The sequence below is a fragment of the Dama dama genome, chromosome 5 (assembly GCF_033118175.1).
Source record: "Dama dama isolate Ldn47 chromosome 5, ASM3311817v1, whole genome shotgun sequence".
NCBI lineage: Eukaryota > Metazoa > Chordata > Mammalia > Artiodactyla > Cervidae > Dama > Dama dama.
Genome location: NC_083685.1, coordinates 32197794 through 32207748, shown reverse-complemented (window position 1 = coordinate 32207748; position 9955 = coordinate 32197794).

Below are 9955 nucleotides of genomic sequence, written 5' to 3'. Positions count from 1 at the left end.
AACAGAAGTAGGGGCAATTTTCATGTGCTTATTTATGCATATGTGTGTGCTGAATCACTTCAGTCATGTCCAAATCTGTGTCACCCTATGGACTGTCCATGGGATTCTCCAGGCAAGAATATTGGAGTGGGTTGCCATGCCCTCCTCCAGGGGATCCTTCCAGCCCAGGAATCAAACACACATCTCTTATGTCTCCTGCATTGGCAGGCAGGGTCTTTACCACTAGTGCCACCTGGGAAACCCATGCTTACTTATACAGAACATCAATTTAAAGCAAAGATGAAAATGAAATTTAGCATTCCAAAAATTGTGCCAGGCAGGATAGAGCCCTTGCTGGTAAAATTAACCAGTATACCAACCAAACAGCAACAACAAAAATCCCAAGTCTCCTGGACTGAAAGTCAACCTGTTTCAATGCATTCAGTTGGTTGTTAGATGAAAATTTTATTAATTTGAGATATTGATCTAGTGACCAGGTCTTGTTTGAGTTGTGTTATGACTATCTCTGTCTCTGATGGAGAAGTGAGAAGTTTGTCTTTTTACCGTCCTACCCATGCATTCCTCAAGCTTCCTTCACCTCTTTACTCCCATCCATTCTCAGCTAAAAACTGCCAGGCTTAGGAAGCATTCTCAAAAATTCCCTCAGCTTAAGATGAAGTGATTGATCAGCATATTTGTTCATTTATCTGTGTAGGTTCTTAGTTGCAGCACTCAGGGTATTCCATCTTTAGTTGCAGCATGTGGCAACTAGTTCCCTGACCAGAGATGGAAACACTTGCACTGGGAGCATGGAGTCTTAGCCACTGGACCACCAAGGAAGTGCCAAAATGCTTAAATAAATACCTTCACTATAGGTATTTGAATTTAGCAATGGGTTTCCCAGGTGGCTCAGTGGTAAAGAATCCACCTGCCAATGCAGGAGATGTAGGAGATGTGGGTTCGATCCCTGGGTTGAGAAGATCCCTTGGAGTAGGAAATGACAACCCACTCCAGTATTCTTGCCTGGAAAATTCTACAGACAAAGGAGCCTGGCAGGCTACAGTCCATGGGGTTGCAAAGAGTCGGACATGACTGAGCAACTAAACATGACTCATGACCTCTGGTATTTGCATTTAGCAAGAAAAGAGCCCTGAACCCCCCAAGTTTCTCCTCTGGGACACTATTTGCATTTGGGGCAGGGCAATTGGAGGGCCAGGGGAATTCCCCACACCCATCACCCTGAAAATCACAAAGTTCATATAAGTCCAAGATTGTTGTGTTCCGTTCTGGACACTGTTGGTTGCTAAGGACTTCATTTGTCTAAAGAATATGTACTGGGGATCCATTCCAGGGCAGACACTGTTCTTGGGTTTCAGAGCATCCTCCGGTGGTCCCAATTCCTGCAGAGAAATCATAGAATAAAACATATAAGACACTGAAAACTTCATTTCACAGAAATGTTTTGTATACTGTTCATTCTTGTTTTTTTTTTCTTTTTCTTCTCTCTGTTTAATTTTTGAAGCAAAATTTAAAAACAAAGGTTAGATTTAACTTGGAAAGATCTGTCTCACCAGTCCTCTGCTTTAGCTCATATTTAAGAAAATATTTTGAGATATCTTGAATTTTTTGCTTTGTCATTTACCTATGGTCTTGAGATTCCTGATCACATCCCCTCTGACAAGATGAATAAGAAGATGTGCTTGCTACCACATAGAACTTTGCCCATCTGTTTCAAGAGTGCATTTGATGGCATTGAAACATGTAAATTATCATGTGTGGAACGAATCGCCAGTCCAGGTTCGATGCATGAGACAGGATGCTCAGGGCTGGTGCACTGGGATGACCCAGAGGAATGGGATGGGAAGGGAGGTGAGTGGGGGATTCAGGATGGGGAACACATGTACACCCATGGAGGATTCAAGTCAATGTATGGCAAAACCACTACAATATTGTAAAGTAAAATAAATTAATTAATTAATTTAAAAAAATAAAAATAGTACATTTGAGAGGATGATGCTCTGTTCCATTAAATTGGAGCCTCTGGGCTTTGGGTTTTTTTCTGCTTTTATGTTTTTCTCCCAGATGTTAATAACCACCTTTCTGTTACTTAAGAGGCTTTGTCTAGGTAATTAAAGATTTCTTCACATCATGCTTGAATATAGAGTCTAAGTGACTCATGCAGTGAACTTGGGTCCGCTGAACATAATGAAGTCTGTTTTAATGGTGGAAATTATTTTTTGACAAATTTTAAAACTGTAAAAGAAAACTTCATTTACACATTCCAAATACAGTTGGGTTAAAGTAGCATTTCAGCTTATTAAATAATGTGACTAATTTATAAAAACTATTATGAACTTCAAACTTAGGGTTAAAAAACAAAGAAGAACCCTCCCCCACCAAAACCTGTTCCTAAGAGAAAAACTCATGAAAAGAAAAGCTGTTTATTATTATCATTTATATATATATTATCTTTTAAAAAATGAGCATCTGGATTTAATCCCACTTTTTTGTTTTAAATACTGAGGTATATTCAATTTGTGGATTAAAAAAAAAACATTTTTCTTAATATAATGATTATTCTGTTAATATTCTAGTGACAAGACATTGTATGTGTATTTCAACTAATAGAAATAAGAACAATTGCAAAAATAATCTGAAATAACTGTGAAATCAACTGTAGGTTGCTGTATGCTGTATACTAATAACATAAGCATATTCACCCAGAATTAAAGTAATAGGTCAGAAGAACAATCAACTGGAAGTCAGTATTCTACAGCCCTCAGGGCAAGAATTGGAACCAGAATTTGAAAGTGGATTTTACACTATTAGAAGTGTAATCTTGTTTTTATTTATTTATTTTATTGAAATATAGTTGATTTATAATATTTTGTTAATTTCTGCTGCCCAGCAAAGTGATTCAGTTATACATAGACATATATATTCTTTTTCATAGTTTTTCCACTGTGGTTTATCACAAGACATTGAATACGGTTCCCTGTGCTGTATAGTATGACCTTGTCGTTTATCCATCCTGTATGTAATAGTTTGCATCTGCTAATCCCATCCCTCCCTTGCCCCCTCCCCCTTGCCATCTACAAGTTTGTTCTCTATGTCTGTGAGTCTGTTTCTGTTTCATAGATAAACTCATTTTTTCATATTTTAGGTTGCACATATAAGTGATATCATATGATATCTGTCTTTCTCTTTCTGACTTACTTCATTTAGTAAAATAATCTCTAGTTGTATCTGTATTGCTGCAAATGGCATTATTTCATTTTTTTTTTATGGTTGAGTAGTGTTCTCTTATATATACATACATGTACATATATCTTTTGGAATTAGAGTTTTTTTTTCTGGATATATTCCCAGGAATGGGATTGCATGAGTATATAACAACTCTATTTTTAGTTTTTTTGAGGAACCTCCATACTGTTCTCCATAGTGGCTGCAAATGTGACTTTGTTTTAATCACCCTCTCTGAGCTACAAGCTATTCACCTGTAAAATGGATATAACAGTACCCAAGTCATAGTTTTAATCTTAACATGTATGAAGCACACAGTACATGGTACTCACAGATGTTAGCATCACCATCATCTTCCTATGCTACCATCAAAGAAACTAGAAGCCAACTATTGGCTTAAAGGCCTGCTGCTAAGTCACTTCAGTCGTGTCCGACTCTGTGCCACCCCATAGATGGCAGCCCACCAGGCTCCCCCGTCCCTGGGATTCTCCAGGCAAGAATAATGGAGTGGGTTGCCATTTCCGTCTCCAATGCATGAAAGTGAAAAATGAAAGTGAAGTCATTCAGTCATGTCTGACTCTTAGCGACCCCATGGACTGCAGCCTACCAGGCTCCTCCATCCATGGGATTTTCCAGGCAAGAGTACTGGAGTGGGGTGCCATTGCCTTCTCTGGGCTTAAAGGCCTAGTTAGTGACAGAAACTGGTAGACTACAGAAAAAAAATTAGTCTCACTCATCAGAGTTCTTTTATCCTGCTACCAAGAGTTAAACAGAATTTTTAGCTTTATCCAATGTCTGTGAATGAACATAATCAAAAGCCCAAAGCACTCGCTACAAAATATCAATGAACTTTCAAAAACATGAGTCAAATTATATTCTGGTTGATAGTCATGGTATCACTAGTTTAATTGGAGCTAACCATTTGAATGTTGGTGTTTTATATACAGTAGATGTTATAGAACATTGGTCTGTGATTCATCCTGTCTGCAGATATAATTGTTTTTTAAAAAAAATGTATTGGAGTCTAGTAGCTTTACAATGTTGTGTTAGTTCCTGGCATGCAGCAGTGATTCAGCTATGTATACATGTATTCCCTCTGTTTTGATTTCCTTTCCATTTAGGTCACCACAGAGCACTGAGTAGGGATCCCTGTGCGGTACAGTAGATTCTCATTCGTTGTCTATTTTGTACACAGTATCAGCAGTGTATATATGTCCATTCCAATCTCCCAATTCATCTGACCCCTCCTTTCCCCACTTCTGCAAATGTAAGTTCTCTGGTCTACTCATGGTAGGTGTGCGCCCAGGTGAGGTGCCTGAGATTAGAGCATGGGATTCAAATCCAAGTTAGGCTGCCTCCAAAAGCTGTCATTATGACACACCATCCTTTTGAATTTCTTCTAGGAATTATATTCAGTCAGGTTTTCCCAAACCACCTTACAGAAAGAAACCGAACGAACTTTCTGGCTAGCCCAAAACATGATATATAATGTAGAATAAGGGCTTCCCAGGCGGCACTAGTGGGAAAGAACCCGCCTGCCAAAGCAGGAGACATAAGAGACTCAGGTTCGATCCCCGGGTTGGGAAGATCCCCTGGAGGAGGGAAAGGCCACCCACTCCAGTATTCTTGCCTGGACAATCCCTTAGACAGAGAAGCCTGGTGGGCTACAATCCATGGATAAGAAAGAGTCAGACATGACTGAAGCAACTTATGCACACACAGTGTAGAATAATATTTATTGAATATTCATTTGCATTGTTGTTACTATTATACTAAACGTGTTTGTGTGTAATCAATAAGGACCTGCTGTAGAGCACAGAGAACTCTCCTCGATATCCTGTAATGACCTGTAAGGGAAAAGAATCTGAAAAAGATTCAGTAAATGTATAAGTAAATCACTCTGATGTACTTCTGAAACTAATCTGTGTGTGCTAGTCCCAGTCGTGTCCAACTCTGAGACCCCATGAACTGTAGCCCACCAGGCTTCTCTGTCCATGGAATTCTCCAGGCAAGAATACTGGGGTGGGTTGCCATTCCCTTCTCCAGAGGATCTTCCCAACCAAGGGATCGAACCCTGGTCTCCTGCATTGCAGGCAGATTCTTTCCCGTTTGAGCTACAGGGACGTCCTTCTGAAATGAATACATTGTAAATCACCTGTGCGCGCGTGTGTGCTAAGTTGATTCAGTCGTGTCCGACTCTTTGCAACCCTGTGAACTGTAGCCAGCCAGGCTCCTCTGTCTATGGGGTTCTCCAGGCAGAAATACTGGAGTGGGTTGTCATGTCCTTCTCCAGAGGATCTTCCCCACCCAGGAGTCGAACCAGGATTTCTTATATTTCCTGCATACTAGCATCTCTTTACCACTAGTGCCACCTGGGAAGCCCCAATATAAAATTAAAAAAATTTAATGTGTGTGTATGTGTGCCTGTCTGTCTACGTATATATGTAAGGCTGTGTTGAGCATGTGTTCTGTGGGGTCCATATCATCTCTCCTTTCGACTCTGGCCTCTGTGCAGCAGGCTGGCCTGTCAGGATGACATCCTCGGACTCCCTAAGTCATTGGCCTCTCGATAACTTCAGCCAATAGGGTGTATTGGCAGGAAATGGGAAGGAGGGGACAGCAAGAGTGTGGAGTGTCTATTCCTGGGAACACACCCAAGTGTGGTCACTGCATGGAGCATTGGACCACATGCCTTGTCCAGACTGAAGACGGGCAAGACCTTTGCTCTTACCATCCCAGGGAGGTGCATTGCTGGGTCCTCCTGCATCCTCCTCACACCTTTGTAAATGGTCTCTTTATTAAGCTCTCTTCACATTACCTGACACGAGCATTTCTTGTTTCTTGTCCTGACCCTTTGATTGATAGAAATCCTTAATAGAAATGATAGAATGGACTGTGTAGGTAACATTGTCACCTGCCTCCCAGCTTGAATGTCCTCATTCTCCTGGTTAGTTTTCTTCTTCTGTGGACATCCTAAAATACATGGCCTTTCTCCACTCCCTGTCTGCAAGCACCACCCCCAGGAGGCAGGGTGTGAATACCTTGCCCTAAGCCAGACCATAGTGATTCTTCAACCAGATCTTCCCACATTAGGGGTCAAGGTTTCCCTCTTCTCAGACCCTGAACTGATGACTGTAACCCCAGGGCTTTCTGACCATCTTCTCTCATCTCAGGTAGAGCCTCTGTAGGCCAGGGCACAGCAGAGACAACTCGGGATGAGAGCCAGATGGCTCCTGGGGCCAGTGTGTCCAGTTCCAAACCCTGAGTCCCTGGTCCCTCCAACACTCTCTAACAATTGCCTGCACCTCTTCTGTGAACTAACATATTGTATTCTCATTTTGCTTGAACTAGTTGGAGTTCCTGTTACATGAAATTTTTTTCTCAAGGTACTGATTAAAACAATGGCAGAACTTGGCGACCGGCTATGTTTCTAATATTTGAAGCCAGTTGTTTTGAAGAATTCAGTGATGCTGGCAAGGAATGCACTAGAAGAGTTCTGATCCATCCATATATGTGTCAGAATCTGTGGAACTTTTTATTACCCAGAGCCTTCAGAAAGCCTCTCCTGAAATCCAATACACTCTAGGGCATATTTTGGACAGGTTCCTAGTCCAGATTGCTTCCCAGGGAGGAAAATGATTGGGTTGGGAGGCAGGGTATGTCAATATGGTGTGCAAAGAGAGGAGAGCTTTTCTTTCTTCTAGGTTTTTTAAAAAATAATTTTATTTATTTATTTGTTTTTGGTTGCGCTGGGTCTCAGTTGCTGTGCGGGCTTTTCTCTAGTTGAGGCAAGAGGGGGCTCCTCTTCATTGTGGTGCATGAGTTTCTCATTGCAGTGGCTTCTCTTGTTGCAGAGCACTGGCTCTAGGACATGTGGGCTCAGTAGTTACAGCTCCTGGGCTCTAGAGCAAAGGCTTCATACATGTGGCGAATGAGCTTAGTTGATCCGAGGCATGTGGGATCTTCCCGGATGAGGGATTGAACCCCTGTCTCCTATGTTGGCAGGTGGATTCTTTACCACTGAACCACAGGGGAAGCCCCTTTCTTCTCATTTCTTTTTTTTTTTTTTTCTTTCTTTCTTTATTTTTTTTTTTCTTCTCATTTCTAAACTAGCAAGTATGCTTAGGTATCAATGACGAACAGTGATGTTTTGGATTTAATGCTCATTGTGGAATTTTCCTTATTTATTTTTTGGTTGAGAGAGCCTGAATGATTGTTAAATTGAATAATAGAAGAAAATTTATTTTTCCTAAACACAGTGGCTTCCCTCTGTAGGTATTACATTGCATGGCTTTAGGAAAAGTACAAAGGCAGCACCAAAGACAAATGGGGTGTGTGCTCCATTATAAAACTGTCCCCCACCCTCTCTCCTTTTGCTCTGTATTAATAGTATTTCCCTGGCAGCACCATTGTGAGGCTAACAAAGGCCTTGAAAAGATAGGAAATGGTGTGCAGCTATTAATAATAGTTTATCTTCCTACATGTAGAATTAGTAAGCCAATACAACTTGCTATTTTTTTTTTGTCATTATCAAAGCACATCTTTTCACTAAAATTCTAAGTGTACTTTTAGAACATTACTGATAAAGCGGTTCTCTAGAGAACTTAGGACTCTGAGTTTAGAAGATTAATAATGAGCACCATTAAAACACCATAACAGGAAAGACAAGATCAAGAAATAACTACAGGGACTTCCCTGGTGGTCCAGTGTCTACGACTTCACCTTCCAGTGCAAGGGATGTGGGTTCGATCCCGGGCTGGGAAGCTAACACCCCACATGCCTCATGGCCAAACAAACCAAGACATAAAACAGCAGCAATATTGTAACAAATTCAATGGAGACTTTAAAAATGGTCCACATTAAAAAAAGAAGAAGAAATAACTACAAAGAAGGGGTAGGGAACATTGGGAAAATATTCCCCAAGGAGAGGATGGGCTAGGGAAACGTCCAAATCTGGTTGTCCTCAATCCACCAACTGCTGGTTTTACTCCTGAGGGAGATATTTGTGAATTTGCTTGGAGCTTAGAAGAACATGTTAATGTTGAATATGCTGTTTAGATCTCCAGCAGACCTTGCAGAACTACTAGCCCCCGTGGAGCTACACCAAAGAACTCCGCTCCCCTACTGGTTCCTGCGGGTTAAGGAGAGACATTCCAACCAGCCACCAGGTGCCGGAATATCTCCATTTCCCAAACTGCTTCCATCACGATCTCACAGTTTGGGAAGCAGTTTCTTCTTCTGGGCCACCAAAGAAGAAGAATTCCTGGGACTTCCCTGGTGGTCCAGTGGTTGGGACAACGCACCTTCAATGCAAGGGCATGTGTTCCATCCTGGGTTAAGGTACTAAGGTCCTGCATGCCTCTTGGTGCAGCCAAATTTAAGAAGAAGTAGGAGAAGTCAAGTTATTTCCCTTGTGATGACAAAAGAAGAAAGAATTCTCAGGTAGCCAGTGTTAACAGGAAGGGCACTGACTGACATTTTGGGAACGTTCAGTATTTGTTTTCAGGGCCTGGGAAGGGCTGACGCCAGGGCCTTCCTTCAATTTCGTTCCCAATAAGTGTGTCATTGATGCATTGTGTTTGGCTGAGTTTATAGAAATAGCTGTGTTGCTTGTCAATCATGGGAAGTGGCAAGTGTTTGGAATCTCCTTCACTTTGGGCACAAAATAGCATCTACAAATCCCAGGCTACCCCACTCCCCTGGTCCTTTGTCCTCCACAGAACCTCAAGGGGAAGGTCACCCTGGGTGACCTGAACTGAGGTGTCAGAAAATGCAGAAATGTCCTACCAGCCTCCTCACGAGATTCCTTGATGACACAACCTAACACAACCCCCTTTACAGTATTCCGGCAACAACCAAAGCCAGAAATAACTCATACATTAAAAAATGTAAGCCTCAAAAGATTTTCTTTTCTTTCCCTCAAAGCATTAGCATGCAAAGTAGTTAGCTAGTAGTCACTAATAACTTTTTTCCCTGCAAAATTATTGGCTAATTATACCAATTATTGCATTCTCAGCCTATCAGACCACGCTTGGATCATCCAGAGACAAAACTTTTCCTTGGAACCAATCCACAGGGCAACAGATGAAGTCTGTTTTGGTGGTTCTTTCTTGCCAGCCGCCCTCAGGATCAGTGCTGACCACAGAGGCCTGGCCTCGGTCCACAGTGAGTGGTTCCAGCTTGCCATCCAGAGTTCTCAGGAGGTGAATCCTCCATTGGCAGCCCTCTCCTCTCTGAAACATTCATAGAGATGAGTAATTGTCACATACACGTGGGCTCTGACACACAGACCGATCACTCCTATCTTTCAGGACACTGGAAACCCTGCTGACACGGGGATGGACACATTTAGATGATATAAAGCCTGTCTCCATTTTAGAACATCCTTCCCTATACACTGTATTACATTACATACAGCCATACTGAGGACAATTTCACCTGATTTATATATGAAGAAGCTGAGAAATGTCTACAAAGTCAGCAAAATGTTCACACATCTTTCACGTGGTTGATATTAATAATTTAAGGTTCTTCCAAAGTATATGTGTATCTTTACATTTGAAAGCATCCAGGCATTAAAACTTAGACTTCCCAGGTGGCTCAGTGGTAAAGAATCCGCCTGCCAATGCAGATGACATGGGTTCGATATCCCAGTAGGGAAGATCCCCTGGAGAAGGAAATGGCAACCCACTTCTGTATTATTGCCTGTGAAATCCCATGGATGGGGCAGCCT